The following is a 17,190-nucleotide window of genomic DNA, read 5'->3' as shown; positions in this document are numbered from 1 at the left end:
GCGGGTGTTGTCTAGTCGCTCTTTGAATGATGTTCTTTTGGTGGTGCGGATCAGCTGGTGGTGGTGGTCTTGAGGGCTGTTATGTTTTTTGTGGTTCGTTCGTGGCGCCAGGGTTTTTCGAGGGTTCTGCAGGTTTTCTTTGATTCTTTTAGGGCGTCTGTGAACCAGGAAGTTTTCCTGTTGCCGGTTGTGCCTGGGGGGTTCTTCAGTGGTGCGAGGTCGTCGGCGCAGTTGGTGATCCACTGTGCGAGGTTGTGGGCTGTGTCGTTGGTGTCGGCGGTGTCGGCTGGCGGGTTCTGGTTCAGTGATGAGTGGAGCTGTTCTGTGGTGATTTTGCTCCAGCATCTGCGGGGGATTTGTTGTGTGCCGTGGTGGGATGTAGTCTTTTTGAAGGTGAAGTGGATGCATCTGTGGGTGGTCCAGTGTAGTCCGGAGGAGTGGCTGAAGGAGACGTGGTTGCTGGCGGAGAAGATGGGGTCGAGCGTGTGGCCCGCGATGTGGGTGGGGGTGTTCACTAGTTGCTTGAGTCCGAGGTTGGCGAGGTTGTCGAGCAGGGTGGTGGTGTTGTTGTCGCTGTTTTTCTCCAGGTGGAAGTTCAGGTCCCCAAGGAGGATGTATTCTGGTGAGGCTGGGGCGTGCGGGCTGATGAAGTCGGCGATGGTTTCGCTGAATTGTGTGTGCGGGCCCGGGGGTCTGTAGATGAGGGTTCCTCTAAAGGTGGTCTTGGGGTCGGTGTGAATCTGGAAGTGCAGGAGTTCGGCGGCGGAGAGTGTGTCTTCGGCGTTGGTCGTGATGTTGAGGGTGCTCTAGTAGACGATGGCGATTCCTCTTCCTGTTTGGTTGACGTGGTCCTTTCGGGTGATCTTGTAGCCGTCCGGGATGGCTATGGCGATGTCGGGGGCCGAGGAGGCGTTCAACCAGGTTTCCGTGAGGAAGGCGATGTCTGGCGCTGTTGTGTCAAGGAGGTCCCATAGTTCGACGGCGTGCTTGTGGACGGAGCGTGTGTTGAGGAGGATGCACTTGAGGTGGTTGTTGTTGATGCGAGGCCCGGTGGGTGGTCTGCAGGTTCAAAGGCAGGTGTAGTTGCAGGTTTGGCAGGTGAAGGGTCCGTGGGTGGCTCAGTAGCAGGTGGGTGTTCGTCCGGTGTTGAGTGCGTTGAGGGTGGCGAAGTCGTATTTCAGTCGGGTGGCGTGGCTCTGGTGGGGGCCAGGGGTTCTGGCGCTGGGCGCGGTCCAGGCGCGGACGGGCGCAGACGGGCTTGCCTTAGGCGCACCTTTGGCGCGCCATCTGCGCGGCCTCCATATGAGGGGGAGTGGGAGGGAGGAGCAGCTGGGAGACGGGAGCGGGGCAGCGACTGGCAAAGCAGGGGGCGGGGCCGCAGGGACGCAGCGGCGGAAAGAGTGGCACAGAAAGAAAAAAAGGGGGGAAAGGACACTGGCAATGCAGGGGATGGGGGACCAGCAGGCAAAGGGGCACAAAGGGCACAACGGTCTAAAAAATACAATACAATACAAATACAAACAATACAGAGTCAAGGGCTGCAGGAGAACGAGGGATAGAGGTCAGAGGGGGCAGAGGGCACTCAGGAGACCGCAGGCAGCGGCAGGAGCAAAACGGCGGCAAACAGCAACAGCGGGGGTAGCCTCACGGGAGGACCGCGTGGCGGCTGGGGTCGACCTGCCCGATGACAGGGTCAAAGGTCGCTCCCTTCACCGCTGCGCAGCCTCCTTATGAGGGGGAGTGGGAGGGAGGAGCAGCTGGGAGGCGGGAGCAGGGCAGCGACTGGCAAAGCGGGGGCGGGCCGCAGGGACGCAGCGGTGGGAAAGAGTGGCACAGAAAGAAAAGAAAACCCTCTAGTTGGTTGAACCCCGTCTATGGTGTGCGTCACCCGCAGTGTAGCATTTGCCAACTTTGTCTGGTATCCACATGCCTTCTTCATCTCTGCCCTGGACTGCCCACCACTAACCTTTACTTTTGCACTTGACAACAGGTCATGTTGCATCTACCTAATGGCAGCCATGTGGTATGGCATAGGGTGTAGTGACTGACTGTGCTGGAAGGACTTTGGCGTTTGTGGTGAAGTTGGTATGGCATGCCAAAGGCCTTGATTCGTGGGTTTTCCCTCATCAGATAGGATATCATCATGAGTGACCTGTCTTTTGTCCTTTTCACTTGTTGTCTCCATTGTATCCAGATGCCATCTGTCATGTTGGTTGATGTCACCAGATAACATCAGGGAGATTGGTTTCTTGATTCTTCTTTCCATGATGTGTGTTGAAACACCACTCGCCACTTCTCGGGGTGGCTGAGGTATTGCAGTATTTGTGAAAACCTTCCTGGCTCTTGCTTGCCCACCGTCTTGTGTTCTGCTGATCTCACTGGTAGATGGGCCAAATATGCAATAATTCTGTTTGGTGTCTGATATCCCTGTTACCTTATTATAGCGTTTTGTTGGCTGTGATTTTGGGTCTTTATTCTTCGGCTTGAAGATATTACCTGCATTGCATTTTTTCGATGTGTATGATACATTTCCATGTGTCCATATATAATAGTTGCGGTGCTCTTGGCCTTTAGACTAAGCAGGAGGATATGGTATGTGTCTAAGTCATTTGTGCCAAGTGCTTAGGTTCTTAGATCAGTATGATGTTTGGAATTTGATTTTCATCGCGCATTTGTATGTTCAAACTGCAATATATTGTAAGTTTGTTGTTGCAGGAGTAATTGCAGGCGTAACACATGGCAGCATATTTGTCTCTCTTTTTCACCTATCTACACTGAATGAGTTTTGTTTCCTATACATTTTTCTTATCCATGTCTACGCCAGCCCTTTCACTCCTTTTGGGCTTCCCTTTTGCATGATACCCAGCACGTTCTCTCTCGGTTGCAATTTGAGGTGATTGGCCTAGGGTAACCTGCACCTCTTGTATCTGTCTCTGTAACATGTTTGTGGATTTTGCAAATGTGATCTAGGCTTGGGTGATGTCACTAAGGGCCAGATTTATCAAGGGGTTGAGTTGCCCGTGCATCACACAAGGTGGCACCAGGGCAACACAAGCCCTTAAGTGATATTTACTATGCCACGCAGAGCCACCTTGCATTGCTCTGCACGGCATAGTAATTCTGGAGTAACGCAAGGCAGTGAAAATCGCTGTCTTGTGTTACCCTTGCTTGCGAAGGCATTCCAATCGGTGTGGCGTGGGTGTTCCCATACATCCACTCATGGTTTTTGGTGCTTTCCCAGATTTACTAAAACATGGGAATGCGTCAATACAGTACGCCTCCCCAGGAAATGAGCAACCAGGAGAAATATGTGTATTTCTCCACGTTTTTTCCTCCTTCTACATGTGCTGCATTCTAAATTCTGCAGCACGCATAGAAACAGTAAAACTCCTCAGGCCTGTGTAGGAAGGTTTGCTTTCCTGCACAAGAACAATCCTGGCTGTGACACAGACACCCTTGCACCATGGTGCAAGGGTTCCTGCGTTGGCCCTTGGCAGCCATAAGTGAACCAGTGCTGAGGGAGAGCAGGAAAGCACCATTGCTTAGTAGATATGCTGCATTCCTGAACTCTCCATTCGACGTAGCGCAGCATGTTGTCTTGCTGTATTACGCCAAATATTAGTAAATCTGCCCCTAAATGAACAGCAGCATTTGGTCACTATGTGTAGCTTTCTGTCTGTCACTAAGGGCCCGATCACGATTCTGGCACTCTGAGGACCGCCAGACTCATGGTGGCTGGCTGTGGCGGTTTTGCGACCGCCACATTATGTCCCCAGTGATCGCGGCACATTGGGACCGCCAACTACGTCAGGGAACTGCAGTTTCCTGGCTGTGGCGCAGCGGTCTAGAGGTATCTATATGATTGGCGGGACCACCACGGTCCTGCCAAGCATATAACGACTTTCATCAATGCCACTGATTTCATGGAGGTCTTTTCTCCATGAAAACAATGGCGGTGAGGAATGAAAGGGGGCCTTGCAGAGCCCCCTTGTGTCTCACACCTTTTAGATGCACACAGGGGGCACTGGTGTGCTTTCACAGAAGTTCCAGCACGGCATGGACTGTTCAGTCCATGCTGTGCTGTGACTTCCTTTGACGTTCCTATTGAGGTGCCTATTTTATATGCACCACCATGGCAGCGGCAAATCAAATGCCTGCCAATCACTAAATAAGTGATTATAGGGCGGGCGGGTCTCATGCAGCTTTGGCGCCAAAGTCGTAATCGGGCCCTAAGTGCCGAGCATCCCCCAAGTTAAAGTCTCTATCGTCAAAGATATAGTGGTTGTCTGCTATTGAATTGGGCTCTGTCATTGAGTAGTGAACCTTATATCAACTTCCCCTTTTTGGTTCAGCTGCTGTGTTGAAAGTTCCGGGATGATCCATCAAGCAGGGGCCGAGAAAAAGAGGGGTGGGGTCTAAAAACACGCTTTCCCAATGCTATGTCTACGGGGATTTTTAATATTTGAACACGACTTCAGCCCGAACCGCTAAACAGAATTACACCAAATTTGGCAGAAAGCTAGATGTTGGTCCAGAAAGCGTGCTTTTGTGATTTGGAGTAAATCCATTACCTAGTTTTTGAGATATTTATGTTTAAAAAATATAGATATCTGTGGACTCAAGTCCTTGCAGTGGACTCCCGAATCCTACTGAAATTTGATTGTCTGTCAACATTTCAACTAGGAATCGTTGGCAGTTCATGTTGAGACTCAGCTTGAAGACAGGTCTCATAAAAAATTGAAAAAAATGAAAAAGGACACACGGTAGGAATATCCTAACACCCCATATATGGTGTGTGGGGGGGGGTCCCACAGGGAGCCCGTTGGCTTAAAAGCACTTTTAAGTGAGTGGTTGTGTGGGTGTGTCAGTGGGCATACAGGAGGTTCTATGGGGGTGTGAGTGGCTCTGTGGATGATGTCATTAGTGATGTCATTTGAGATGTCATCAGTGATGGCACTGGTCATGTCATGAGACTTAATATTTTTAATTCCATTTCCTAACTATAACGTCCCTGTAGCCTATGTTTTCTTCTGTGAATATATATATATATATATATATATATATATGTGTGTGTGTGTGTGTGTGTGTGTGTTATATACATATATATATTATCCACAAAGATAAAGAACGCAGCACTCCTCTTGGCTTCTAAGAATGTTTATTCATGCCGTAACTCTCCTACACGTTTCGAACACCCAGTTCCTGATCACGGTAGTTAAACAGAGTCCTTCTTTACTTTCTGCCATTGATACTCACACTCATCTTAGCGTATAATGAGGCATTATGGGTGTGGTAGTTCTATGATTACAATCATATTGATTGAAACTTTTTTGTTATACTCGGCTGGCCCCATGCATTGGTTCCAATGTCCATTCACCCTATTGATCATCTGTATGAGCATGTATATTATGTGCTCTATATACGCTATGTAGATTCGCACATATATTTACATGTCTAGTGACAAGTAGTAGATTGCTGTGAACCCTGACGGTAATTATCATGGGTATTCGGCAACCCATTTCTCATGCTCTGTTTGTGGACTGAGTGTCCTAATTCATTCGTACTGGGCTGAGAGCCCTTGTTCATAGATTAACTGTACCATATGTACCCTTGCCGCAGCACAGTATTTATCTTTGCGGATACTATCCTTGCGAGATTTTGTCTTTGTCTCGCCACGTACATCAGCTAAACAGAGCTCCCCCGCAAAGGACTACTTGCTGTTGAATATATATATATATATATTTTAACTGAGAGAGGATTTTTGGCATATATCTATATATATATATATATATATAGATATATATATATATATAGATATATATATATATCTATATATATATATATATATATAGATATATATATATATATATATATATATATATCTATATCTATACTAATATTATAAAGAGAGAGCCCAAACCTTTGAGGCGGGTAATCGCAGGAACCACAGCACCAATCACAACACCCAATACAGCATTGGAAAGGACAGTGGCAGCAGAATGACATAGGCTATACAGATGCCCACCATATACATTAGAAACGTAAAAGAACCTTACTGGAAAAGTAGTCCCTTGTGGGCGTGGGCAGGGCGCGGCATTCTGACAAAAAGAAGCATTCCTTGTGGGCGTGGGGAAACAAAACATGTGCGTTGTGCTGGGGGCATGGCCAATGCGGCATTCCAACAGAGAGAAGCCTTCCTTGTGGGCGTGGGGAAACACAACATGTGCCAATCACGCGGCATTCGTAAATCCTGGAGCAGACAAGTCCTGCAAAAAGTGGAGGTATGCGTTCAGCTGGGGGTGCGGACACACACGTTACAGGGTCACACACAAAAAGTGGCCGTATGCATTCAGCTGGGGGCGCAGACACACACGATACAGGGTCACACACTTTGCATTTTCATTTGTGCTGGGATTGTGTCAGACGTACCGTGTGCGTTGTGCTGGGGGGGTGTCAGATGTACTGGGGCAAAAGCCTTTACAATAACACTGGGCAGTGCGTTAAGAAAATTCCGGTGCGTTCGCCGTTCACGCCATGTGGGTTGTCTAAATGGCAAAATAGCGGATGGCAAAATACCGGACACACATGTTACAGGGTCACACACTTCGCATTTTCATTGGGGCAGGGGGCGTGTCAGACGTACTGGGGGCGAATGCCGTTACCATAACTAACAGACTACACAGCGCTCACACTGCACAGCAATTATTACAGAAGGCATCGCACTCATCTTATCTGTTCTGATACTTACCGAATGCTGCATACTACCTTTTGTCAAACTTGCCGAATGCTGCATACGTAACGACTTACATTTCTGGACACAGTGTAACTAACAGGCTTTCATCTCTAGGTCCGGCAATTTCCATAACCTATTTATTCTCCGTCCAGATTCAAATGAAACAAAAAATGTTGTATACCGGGAGATTTTAAAAGAATTTTGAATTGCCTATTACACATACACAAATTGCACTGATTCTATTTCATACCCGGAAAACGTCGGGACGGGCTGCTAGTATATATATATATATATATTTATATATATATATATATATATATACATATATTACCTACTGGCGGTCGCCAGTAGGTAGTTATAGTTAGGATCGTTTTCCATAGGAAATCCACAACATTCTATTGGGAATAACTTTGGCGCCGAATGAGGGATCTGCCTGTAATTTTCCTTACCTTTGCCTCGCTGCGCTCCGCTCCGTCCCTGAAAGTTTCGGGGGGATCCGTCAAGCGGGGGCCGAGATAAAAGGGAGGTCCCAAAACGTGTTTTCCCCATGTTAATTTCCATAGGGCGGTTGGACTCACTTTTAGCCCGAACGGCTGAATGGATTTCCACCAAACCTGGCAAAATTGTAGGGACAGGTACCCCTATGTGCCTTTGCTATGTCTTAAGATATATGCTCCAGTGCTTTTTACGAAAATTAACTTTGAAAAAATAGATATTGGGCTACATTGGGCTATATATATGTTAGAGCCCAAATGTAGCCCAATGTAGCCCAATGTAGCCCAAAGATGGCCACCAGAGACAAAAAAAACAAATGTAGCCCAAATATCAGCCAGATGTAGCCCAACTATAGCCCAATGACAGAATGTCCCAGAGTGTTCTAAAGAACAACTAGAGCGCTAACAGTCTTACTTATGACAAAAGTATGGCACACCTGAAGTCATCTTGATTGGAATAAAGTGTTAACACTTAAAACATTTAATTTGCAAAGGAACAAAATGAGAGGGTTCATTTTGCCATAGAAATTATGATTAGTGCTGAAGAAAGAAAAATTAGGGCACATTTTGAGTGACTTCTCAAATCCTCTTATATTTCATTAAAACAATTCTGATATAGCCCAAAGATGACCACCAGAGACAAAAAAAACAACAAATGTAGCCCAAATATCAGCCAGATGTAGCCCAACTATAGCCCAATGACAGAATGTCCCAGAGTGTTCTAAAGAACAACTAGAACGCTAACAGTCTTACTTATGACAAAAGTATGGCACACCTGAAGTCATCTTGAATGGAATAAAGTGGTAACACTTGATGCATTTAATTTGAAAAGGAACAAAATGAGGGGTTTCATTTTGCCATAGAAATTTATATATATATATATATATATATATATATATATATATATATATATATATATATATATATATATATATATATAATATATATATATATATATATATATATATATATATTCACTGAAAAAACCATAGGTTTCACACCAGTTATAGTTAGGAATTAGCATTTAAAAAACCTATTAAAATCATCAGATGTCATCAGTGAGGTCATGAGTGATGTCACTGACCATGTCATGAGTGATGTAATATGTGACGTCATCAGCAGTGCATTGCCCGCGCAAGTTATAGTGAGTCCAACTAACTATAACGTGGGAATTTCAATGGTTTTATGCGAGTAAAATTTCCACCTAACTATAACTGGTGTGAAACCTATGGTTTTTTCAGTGAATATATATATATATATATATATATATATATATATATATACAAAGTTCAGGTTGCCCTGCTAATGAGACGCCATCCAGGTAAGGATTCCTTTCTTTATTGCGGGTAGCAGACACAGCAATATGCACCCTCCATTGGTAAAGCTGCCAGACATGTTTCGGGCTCCTCCGCCCTTGATCACTGGTCCTATGCAAAGAGTCAGTACAGCTGTGTGGACTATTTCAAACTCGACCCCACCCACTTGGGTTTTTCATTGCAGCTATGCTTTCTGGGTCTTGAAGTCCTTTACCTTCTCCACATTGGATGCTGTATGAAAACCGGGCTCCATGCACATATTTTCCTTCCCCACAGTGGGTCCTCAGGAGGGGAACATTGCCGTCACTGCCCATATGTTTGTCCCGCAATAGTGGCTCCTCACCTCCACAGTTGCACTTTTAGTTCGGTGCGTGGCCCGCTTGTGTGGCGGCGGGGGCGTCTCAGCGACGAGGTGCGCCGCAAATTAATACACAAAGTTCAGGTTGCCCTGCTAATGAGACGCCCTCCAGGTAAGGATTCCTTTCTTTATTGCGGGTAGCAGACGCAGCAATATGCACCCTCCATTGGTAAAGCTGCCAGACATGTTTCGGGCTCCTCCGCCCTTGATCACTGGTCCTATGCAAAGAGTCAGTACAGCTGTGTGGACTATTTCAAACTCGACCCCACCCACTTGGGTTTTTCATTGCAGCTATGCTTTCTGGGTCTTGAAGTCCTTTACCTTCTCCACATTGGATGCTGTATGAAAACCGGGCTCCATGCACAAATTTTCATTCCCCACAGTGGGTCCTCAGGAGGGGAACATTGCCGTCACTGCCCATATGTTTGTCCCGCAATAGTGGCTCCTCACCTCCACAGTTGCACTTTTAGTTCGGTGCGTGGCCCGCTTGTGTGGCGGCGGGGGCGTCTCAGCGACGAGGCGCGCCGCAAATTAATACACAAAGTTCAGGTTGCCCTGCTAATGAGACGCCCTCCAGGTAAGGATTCCTTTCTTTATTGCGGGTAGCAGACACAGCAATATGCACCCTCCATTGGTAAAGCTGCCAGACATGTTTCGGGCTCCTCCGCCCTTGATCACTGGTCCTATGCAAAGAGTCAGTACAGCTGTGTGGACTATTTCAAACTCGACCCCACCCACTTGGGTTTTTCATTGCAGCTATGCTTTCTGGGTCTTGAAGTCCTTTACCTTCTCCACATTGGATGCTGTATAAAAACCGGGCTCCATGCACAAATTTTCATTCCCCACAGTGGGTCCTCAGGAGGGGAACATTGCCGTCACTGCCCATATGTTTGTCCCGCAATAGTGGCTCCTCACCTCCACAGTTGCACTTTTAGTTCGGTGCGTGGCCCGCTTGTGTGGCGGCGGGGGCGTCTCAGCGACGAGGCGCGCCGCAAATTAATACACAAAGTTCAGGTTGCCCTGCTAATGAGACGCGATCCAGGTAAGGATTCCTTTCTTTATTGCGGGTAGCAGACACAGCAATATGCACCCTCCATTGGTAAAGCTGCCAGACATGTTTCGGGCTCCTCCGCCCTTGATCACTGGTCCTATGCAAAGAGTCAGTACAGCTGTGTGGACTATTTCAAACTCGACCCCACCCACTTGGGTTTTTCATTGCAGCTATGCTTTCTGGGTCTTGAAGTCCTTTACCTTCTCCACATTGGATGCTGTATGAAAACCGGGCTCCATGCACATATTTTCATTCCCCACAGTGGGTCCTCAGGAGGGGAACATTGCCGTCACTGCCCATATGTTTGTCCCGCAATAGTGGCTCCTCACCTCCACAGTTGCACTTTTAGTTCGGTGCGTGGCCCGCTTGTGTGGCGGCGGGGGCGTCTCAGCGACGAGGCGCGCCGCAAATTAATACACAAAGTTCAGGTTGCCCTGCTAATGAGACGCCCTCCAGGTAAGGATTCCTTTCTTTATTGCGGCTAGCAGACGCAGCAATATGCACTCTCCATTGGTAAAGCTGCCAGACATGTTTCGGGCTCCTCCGCCCTTGATCACTGGTCCTATGCAAAGAGTCAGTACAGCTGTGTGGACTATTTCAAACTCGACCCCACCCACTTGGGTTTTTCATTGCAGCTATGCTTTCTGGGTCTTGAAGTCCTTTACCTTCTCCACATTGGATGCTGTATGAAAACCGGGCTCCATGCACAAATTTTCATTCCCCACAGTGGGTCCTCAGGAGGGGAACATTGCCGTCACTGCCCATATGTTTGTCCCGCAATAGTGGCTCCTCACCTCCACAGTTGCACTTTTAGTTCGGTGCGTGGCCCGCTTGTGTGGCGGCGGGGGCGTCTCAGCGACGAGGCGCGCCGCAAATTAATACACAAAGTTCAGGTTGCCCTGCTAATGAGACGCCCTCCAGGTAAGGATTCCTTTCTTTATTGCGGGTAGCAGACACAGCAATATGCACCCTCCATTGGTAAAGCTGCCAGACATGTTTCGGGCTCCTCCGCCCTTGATCACTGGTCCTATGCAAAGAGTCAGTACAGCTGTGTGGACTATTTCAAACTCGACCCCACCCACTTTGGTTTTTCATTGCAGCTATGCTTTCTGGGTCTTGAAGTCCTTTACCTTCTCCACATTGGATGCTGTATAAAAACCGGGCTCCATGCACACATTTTCATTCCCCACAGTGGGTCCTCAGGAGGGGAACATTGCCGTCACTGCCCATATGTTTGTCCCGCAATAGTGGCTCCTCACCTCCACAGTTGCACTTTTAGTTCGGTGCGTGGCCCGCTTGTGTGGCGGCGGGGGCGTCTCAGCGACGAGGCGCGCCGCAAATTAATACACAAAGTTCAGGTTGCCCTGCTAATGAGACGCCATCCAGGTAAGGATTCCTTTCTTTATTGCGGGTAGCAGACACAGCAATATGCACCCTCCATTGGTAAAGCTGCCAGACATGTTTCGGGCTCCTCCGCCCTTGATCACTGGTCCTATGCAAAGAGTCAGTACAGCTGTGTGGACTATTTCAAACTCGACCCCACCCACTTGGGTTTTTCATTGCAGCTATGCTTTCTGGGTCTTGAAGTCCTTTACCTTCTCCACATTGGATGCTGTATGAAAACCGGGCTCCATGCACAAATTTTCATTCCCCACAGTGGGTCCTCAGGAGGGGAACATTGCCGTCACTGCCCATATGTTTGTCCCGCAATAGTGGCTCCTCACCTCCACAGTTGCACTTTTAGTTCGGTGCGTGGCCCGCTTGTGTGGCGGCAGGGGCGTCTCAGGGACGAGGCGCGCCGCAAATTAATACACAAAGTTCAGGTTGCCCTGCTAATGAGACGCCATCCAGGTAAGGATTCCTTTCTTTATTGCGGGTAGCAGACACAGCAATATGCACCCTCCATTGGTAAAGCTGCCAGACATGTTTCGGGCTCCTCCGCCCTTGATCACTGGTCCTATGCAAAGAGTCAGTACAGCTGTGTGGACTATTTCAAACTCAACCCCACCCACTTGGGTTTTTCATTGCAGCTATGCTTTCTGGGTCTTGAAGTCCTTTACCTTCTCCACATTGGATGCTGTATGAAAACCGGGCTCCATGCACACATTTTCATTCCCCACAGTGGGTCCTCAGGAGGGGAACATTGCCGTCACTGCCCATATGTTTGTCCCGCAATAGTGGCTCCTCACCTCCACAGTTGCACTTTTAGTTCGGTGCGTGGCCCGCTTGTGTGGCGGCGGGGCCGTCTCAGCGACGAGGCGTGCCGCAAATTAATACACAAAGTTCAGGTTGCCCTGCTAATGAGACGCCATCCAGGTAAGGATTCCTTTCTTTATTGCGGGTAGCAGACACAGCAATATGCACCCTCCATTGGTAAAGCTGCCAGACATGTTTCGGGCTCCTCCGCCCTTGATCACTGGTCCTATGCAAAGAGTCAGTACAGCTGTGTGGACTATTTCAAACTCGACCCCACCCACTTGGGTTTTTCATTGCAGCTATGCTTTCTGGGTCTTGAAGTCCTTTACCTTCTCCACATTTGATGCTGTATGAAAACCGGGCTCCATGCACAAATTTTCATTCCCCACAGTGGGTCCTCAGGAGGGGAACATTGCCGTCACTGCCCATATGTTTGTCCCGCAATAGTGGCTCCTCACCTCCACAGTTGCACTTTTAGTTCGGTGCGTGGCCCGCTTGTGTGGCGGCGGGGGCGTCTCAGCGACGAGGCGCGCCGCAAATTAATACACAAAGTTCAGGTTGCCCTGCTAATGAGACGCCCTCCAGGTAAGGATTCCTTTCTTTATTGCGGGTAGCAGACACAGCAATATGCACCCTCCATTGGTAAAGCTGCCAGACATGTTTCGGGCTCCTCCGCCCTTGATCACTGGTCCTATGCAAAGAGTCAGTACAGCTGTGTGGACTATTTCAAACTCGACCCCACCCACTTTGGTTTTTCATTGCAGCTATGCTTTCTGGGTCTTGAAGTCCTTTACCTTCTCCACATTGGATGCTGTATAAAAACCGGGCTCCATGCACACATTTTCATTCCCCACAGTGGGTCCTCAGGAGGGGAACATTGCCGTCACTGCCCATATGTTTGTCCCGCAATAGTGGCTCCTCACCTCCACAGTTGCACTTTTAGTTCGGTGCGTGGCCCGCTTGTGTGGCGGCGGGGGCGTCTCAGCGACGAGGCGCGCCGCAAATTAATACACAAAGTTCAGGTTGCCCTGCTAATGAGACGCCATCCAGGTAAGGATTCCTTTCTTTATTGCGGGTAGCAGACACAGCAATATGCACCCTCCATTGGTAAAGCTGCCAGACATGTTTCGGGCTCCTCCGCCCTTGATCACTGGTCCTATGCAAAGAGTCAGTACAGCTGTGTGGACTATTTCAAACTCGACCCCACCCACTCGGGTTTTTCATTGCAGCTATGCTTTCTGGGTCTTGAAGTCCTTTACCTTCTCCACATTGGATGCTGTATGAAAACCGGGCTCCATGCACAAATTTTCATTCCCCACAGTGGGTCCTCAGGAGGGGAACATTGCCGTCACTGCCCATATGTTTGTCCCGCAATAGTGGCTCCTCACCTCCACAGTTGCACTTTTAGTTCGGTGCGTGGCCCGCTTGTGTGGCGGCAGGGGCGTCTCAGGGACGAGGCGCGCCGCAAATTAATACACAAAGTTCAGGTTGCCCTGCTAATGAGACGCCATCCAGGTAAGGATTCCTTTCTTTATTGCGGGTAGCAGACACAGCAATATGCACCCTCCATTGGTAAAGCTGCCAGACATGTTTCGGGCTCCTCCGCCCTTGATCACTGGTCCTATGCAAAGAGTCAGTACAGCTGTGTGGACTATTTCAAACTCAACCCCACCCACTTGGGTTTTTCATTGCAGCTATGCTTTCTGGGTCTTGAAGTCCTTTACCTTCTCCACATTGGATGCTGTATGAAAACCGGGCTCAATGCACACATTTTCATTCCCCACAGTGGGTCCTCAGGAGGGGAACATTGCCGTCACTGCCCATATGTTTGTCCCGCAATAGTGGCTCCTCACCTCCACAGTTGCACTTTTAGTTCGGTGCGTGGCCCGCTTGTGTGGCGGCGGGGCCGTCTCAGCGACGAGGCGTGCCGCAAATTAATACACAAAGTTCAGGTTGCCCTGCTAATGAGACGCCATCCAGGTAAGGATTCCTTTCTTTATTGCGGGTAGCAGACACAGCAATATGCACCCTCCATTGGTAAAGCTGCCAGACATGTTTCGGGCTCCTCCGCCCTTGATCACTGGTCCTATGCAAAGAGTCAGTACAGCTGTGTGGACTATTTCAAACTCGACCCCACCCACTTGGGTTTTTCATTGCAGCTATGCTTTCTGGGTCTTGAAGTCCTTTACCTTCTCCACATTTGATGCTGTATGAAAACCGGGCTCCATGCACAAATTTTCATTCCCCACAGTGGGTCCTCAGGAGGGGAACATTGCCGTCACTGCCCATATGTTTGTCCCGCAATAGTGGCTCCTCACCTCCACAGTTGCACTTTTAGTTCGGTGCGTGGCCCGCTTGTGTGGCGGCGGGGGCGTCTCAGCGACGAGGCGCGCCGCAAATTAATACACAAAGTTCAGGTTGCCCTGCTAATGAGACGCCATCCAGGTAAGGATTCCTTTCTTTATTGCGGGTTGCAGACACAGCAATATGCACCCTCCATTGGTAAAGCTGCCAGACATGTTTCGGGCTCCTCCGCCCTTGATCACTGGTCCTATGCAAAGAGTCAGTACAGCTGTGTGGACTATTTCAAACTCGACCCCACCCACTTGGGTTTTTCATTGCAGCTATGCTTTCTGGGTCTTGAAGTCCTTTACCTTCTCCACTGCAGCTATGCTTTCTGGGTCTTGAAGTCCTTTACCTTCTCCACATTGGATGCTGTATGAAAACCGGGCTCCATGCATCTTACCTGGATGGCGTCTCATTAGCAGGGCAACCTGAACTTTGTATGTATATATATTACCTACTGGCGGTCGCCAGTGGGTAGTTATAGTTAGGACCTAGCTACCATAGGAAATCCGCAACATTCTATTGGGCATAACTTGGGTACTTAGACCCGGTATTGGACCCAAACGTGCCAGGAAAAGGGGCTGTTTTGGGGAAACCTGCTGCCTGACAATGTGGAAAAAAGATAACATCGGCATTGAAACAACACCGAACCCACTGGAGGGTAAAAAAACTTTTGAAAAGAGGAATTTGGGAGCCGATTGCACTACAGGTACCACCATGCACTACAACAGGAAGTGACCCAAAAAAAAAAAAAGAACGGACCATTGGAGGTCTAAAAAACATTTAAAACTTTGCGCACCTGTGGCAGCCAACCGACTTTCCCAGATGAACGGTGTTTTACAACTGAAGAAGTTCAAAGGTGAACGAAACGCGTCTTGTGCAATGCCGTGCTGAAAATGCATCCAAGAAATTAATAAAAGGAATTGGCAATTAATTGGTTGTTCGTGTGCAGCTCCATCTTCCCCTACGGGGAAAACTGTTGGAATAGATGATCGGCTTGGTTCCGCCGAAGGAGACTGCACTGCCACTAAGAGCGCCAGACACCCTCTGAATTGAACCCCATCTGTTGTTTCTGTGAAAACGGCCCAGGAGGATGTGGTGCTCCCGGGTACTTGGACCCGGTATTGGACCCAAACGTGCCAGGAAAAGGGGCTGTTTTGGGGAAACCTGCTGCCTGACAATGTGGAAAAAAGATAACATCGGCATTTAAACAACACCGAACCCACTGGAGGGTAAAAAAACTTTTGAAAAGAGGAATTTGGGAGCCGATTGCACTACAGGTACCACCATGCACTACAACAGGAAGTGACCCAAAAAAAAAAAAAAGAACGGACCATTGGAGGTCTAAAAAACATTTAAAACATTGCGCACCTGTGGCAGCCAACCGACTTTCCCAGATGAACGGTGTTTTACAACTGAAGAAGTTCAAAGGTGAACGAAACGCGTCTTGTGCAATGCCGTGCTGAAAATGCATCCAAGAAATTAATAAAAGGAATTGGCAATTAATTGGTTGTTCGTGTGCAGCTCCATCTTCCCCTACGGGGAAAACTGTTGGAATAGATGATCGGCTTGGTTCCGCCGAAGGAGACTGCACTGCCACTAAGAGCGCCAGACACCCTCTGAATTGAACCCCATCTGTTGTTTCCGTGAAAACGGCCCAAGAGGATGTGGTGCTCCCGGGTACTTGGACCCGGTATTGGACCCAAACGTGCCAGGAAAAGGGGCTGTTTTGGGGAAACCTGCTGCCTGACAATGTGGAAAAAAGATAACATCGGCATTGAAACAACACCGAACTCACTGGAGGGTAAAAAACTTTTGAAAAGAGGAATTTGGGAGCCGATTGCACTACAGGTACCACCATGCACTACAACAGGAAGTGACCCAAAAAAAAAAAGAACGGACCATTGGAGGTCTAAAAAACATTTAAAACATTGCGCACCTGTGGCAGCCAACCGACTTTCCCTGATGAACGGTGTTTTACAACTGAAGAAGTTCAAAGGTGAACGAAACGCGTCTTGTGCAATGCCGTGCTGAAAATGCATCCAAGAAATTAATAAAAGGAATTGGCAATTAATTGGTTGTTCGTGTGCAGCTCCATCTTCCCCTACGGGGAAAACTGTTGGAATAGATGATCGGCTTGGTTCCGCCGAAGGAGACTGCACTGCCACTAAGAGCGCCAGACACCCTCTGAATTGAACCCCATCTGTTGTTTCCGTGAAAACGGCCCAGGAGGATGTGGTGCTCCCGGGTACTTGGACCCGGTATTGGACCCAAACGTGCCAGGAAAAGGGGCTGTTTTGGGGAAACCTGCTGCCTGACAATGTGGAAAAAAGATAACATCGGCATTGAAACAACACCGAACACACTGGAGGGTAAAAAAACTTTTGAAAAGAGGAATTTGGGAGCCGATTGCACTACAGGTACCACCATGCACTACAACAGGAAGTGACCCAAAAAAAAAAAGAACGGACCATTGGAGGTCTAAAAAACATTTAAAACATTGCGCACCTGTGGCAGCCAACCGACTTTCCCAGATGAACGGTGTTTTACAACTGAAGAAGTTCAAAGGTGAACGAAACGCGTCTTGTGCAATGCCGTGCTGAAAATGCATCCAAGAAATTAATAAAAGGAATTGGCAATTAATTGGTTGTTCGTGTGCAGCTCCATCTTCCCCTATGGGGAATACTGTTGGAATA

Source organism: Lissotriton helveticus, chromosome 5_1 (assembly GCF_964261635.1).
Source record: "Lissotriton helveticus chromosome 5_1, aLisHel1.1, whole genome shotgun sequence".
NCBI classification, from domain to species: Eukaryota; Metazoa; Chordata; class Amphibia; order Caudata; family Salamandridae; genus Lissotriton; species Lissotriton helveticus.
Note: the sequence above shows the minus strand (reverse complement) of the source record.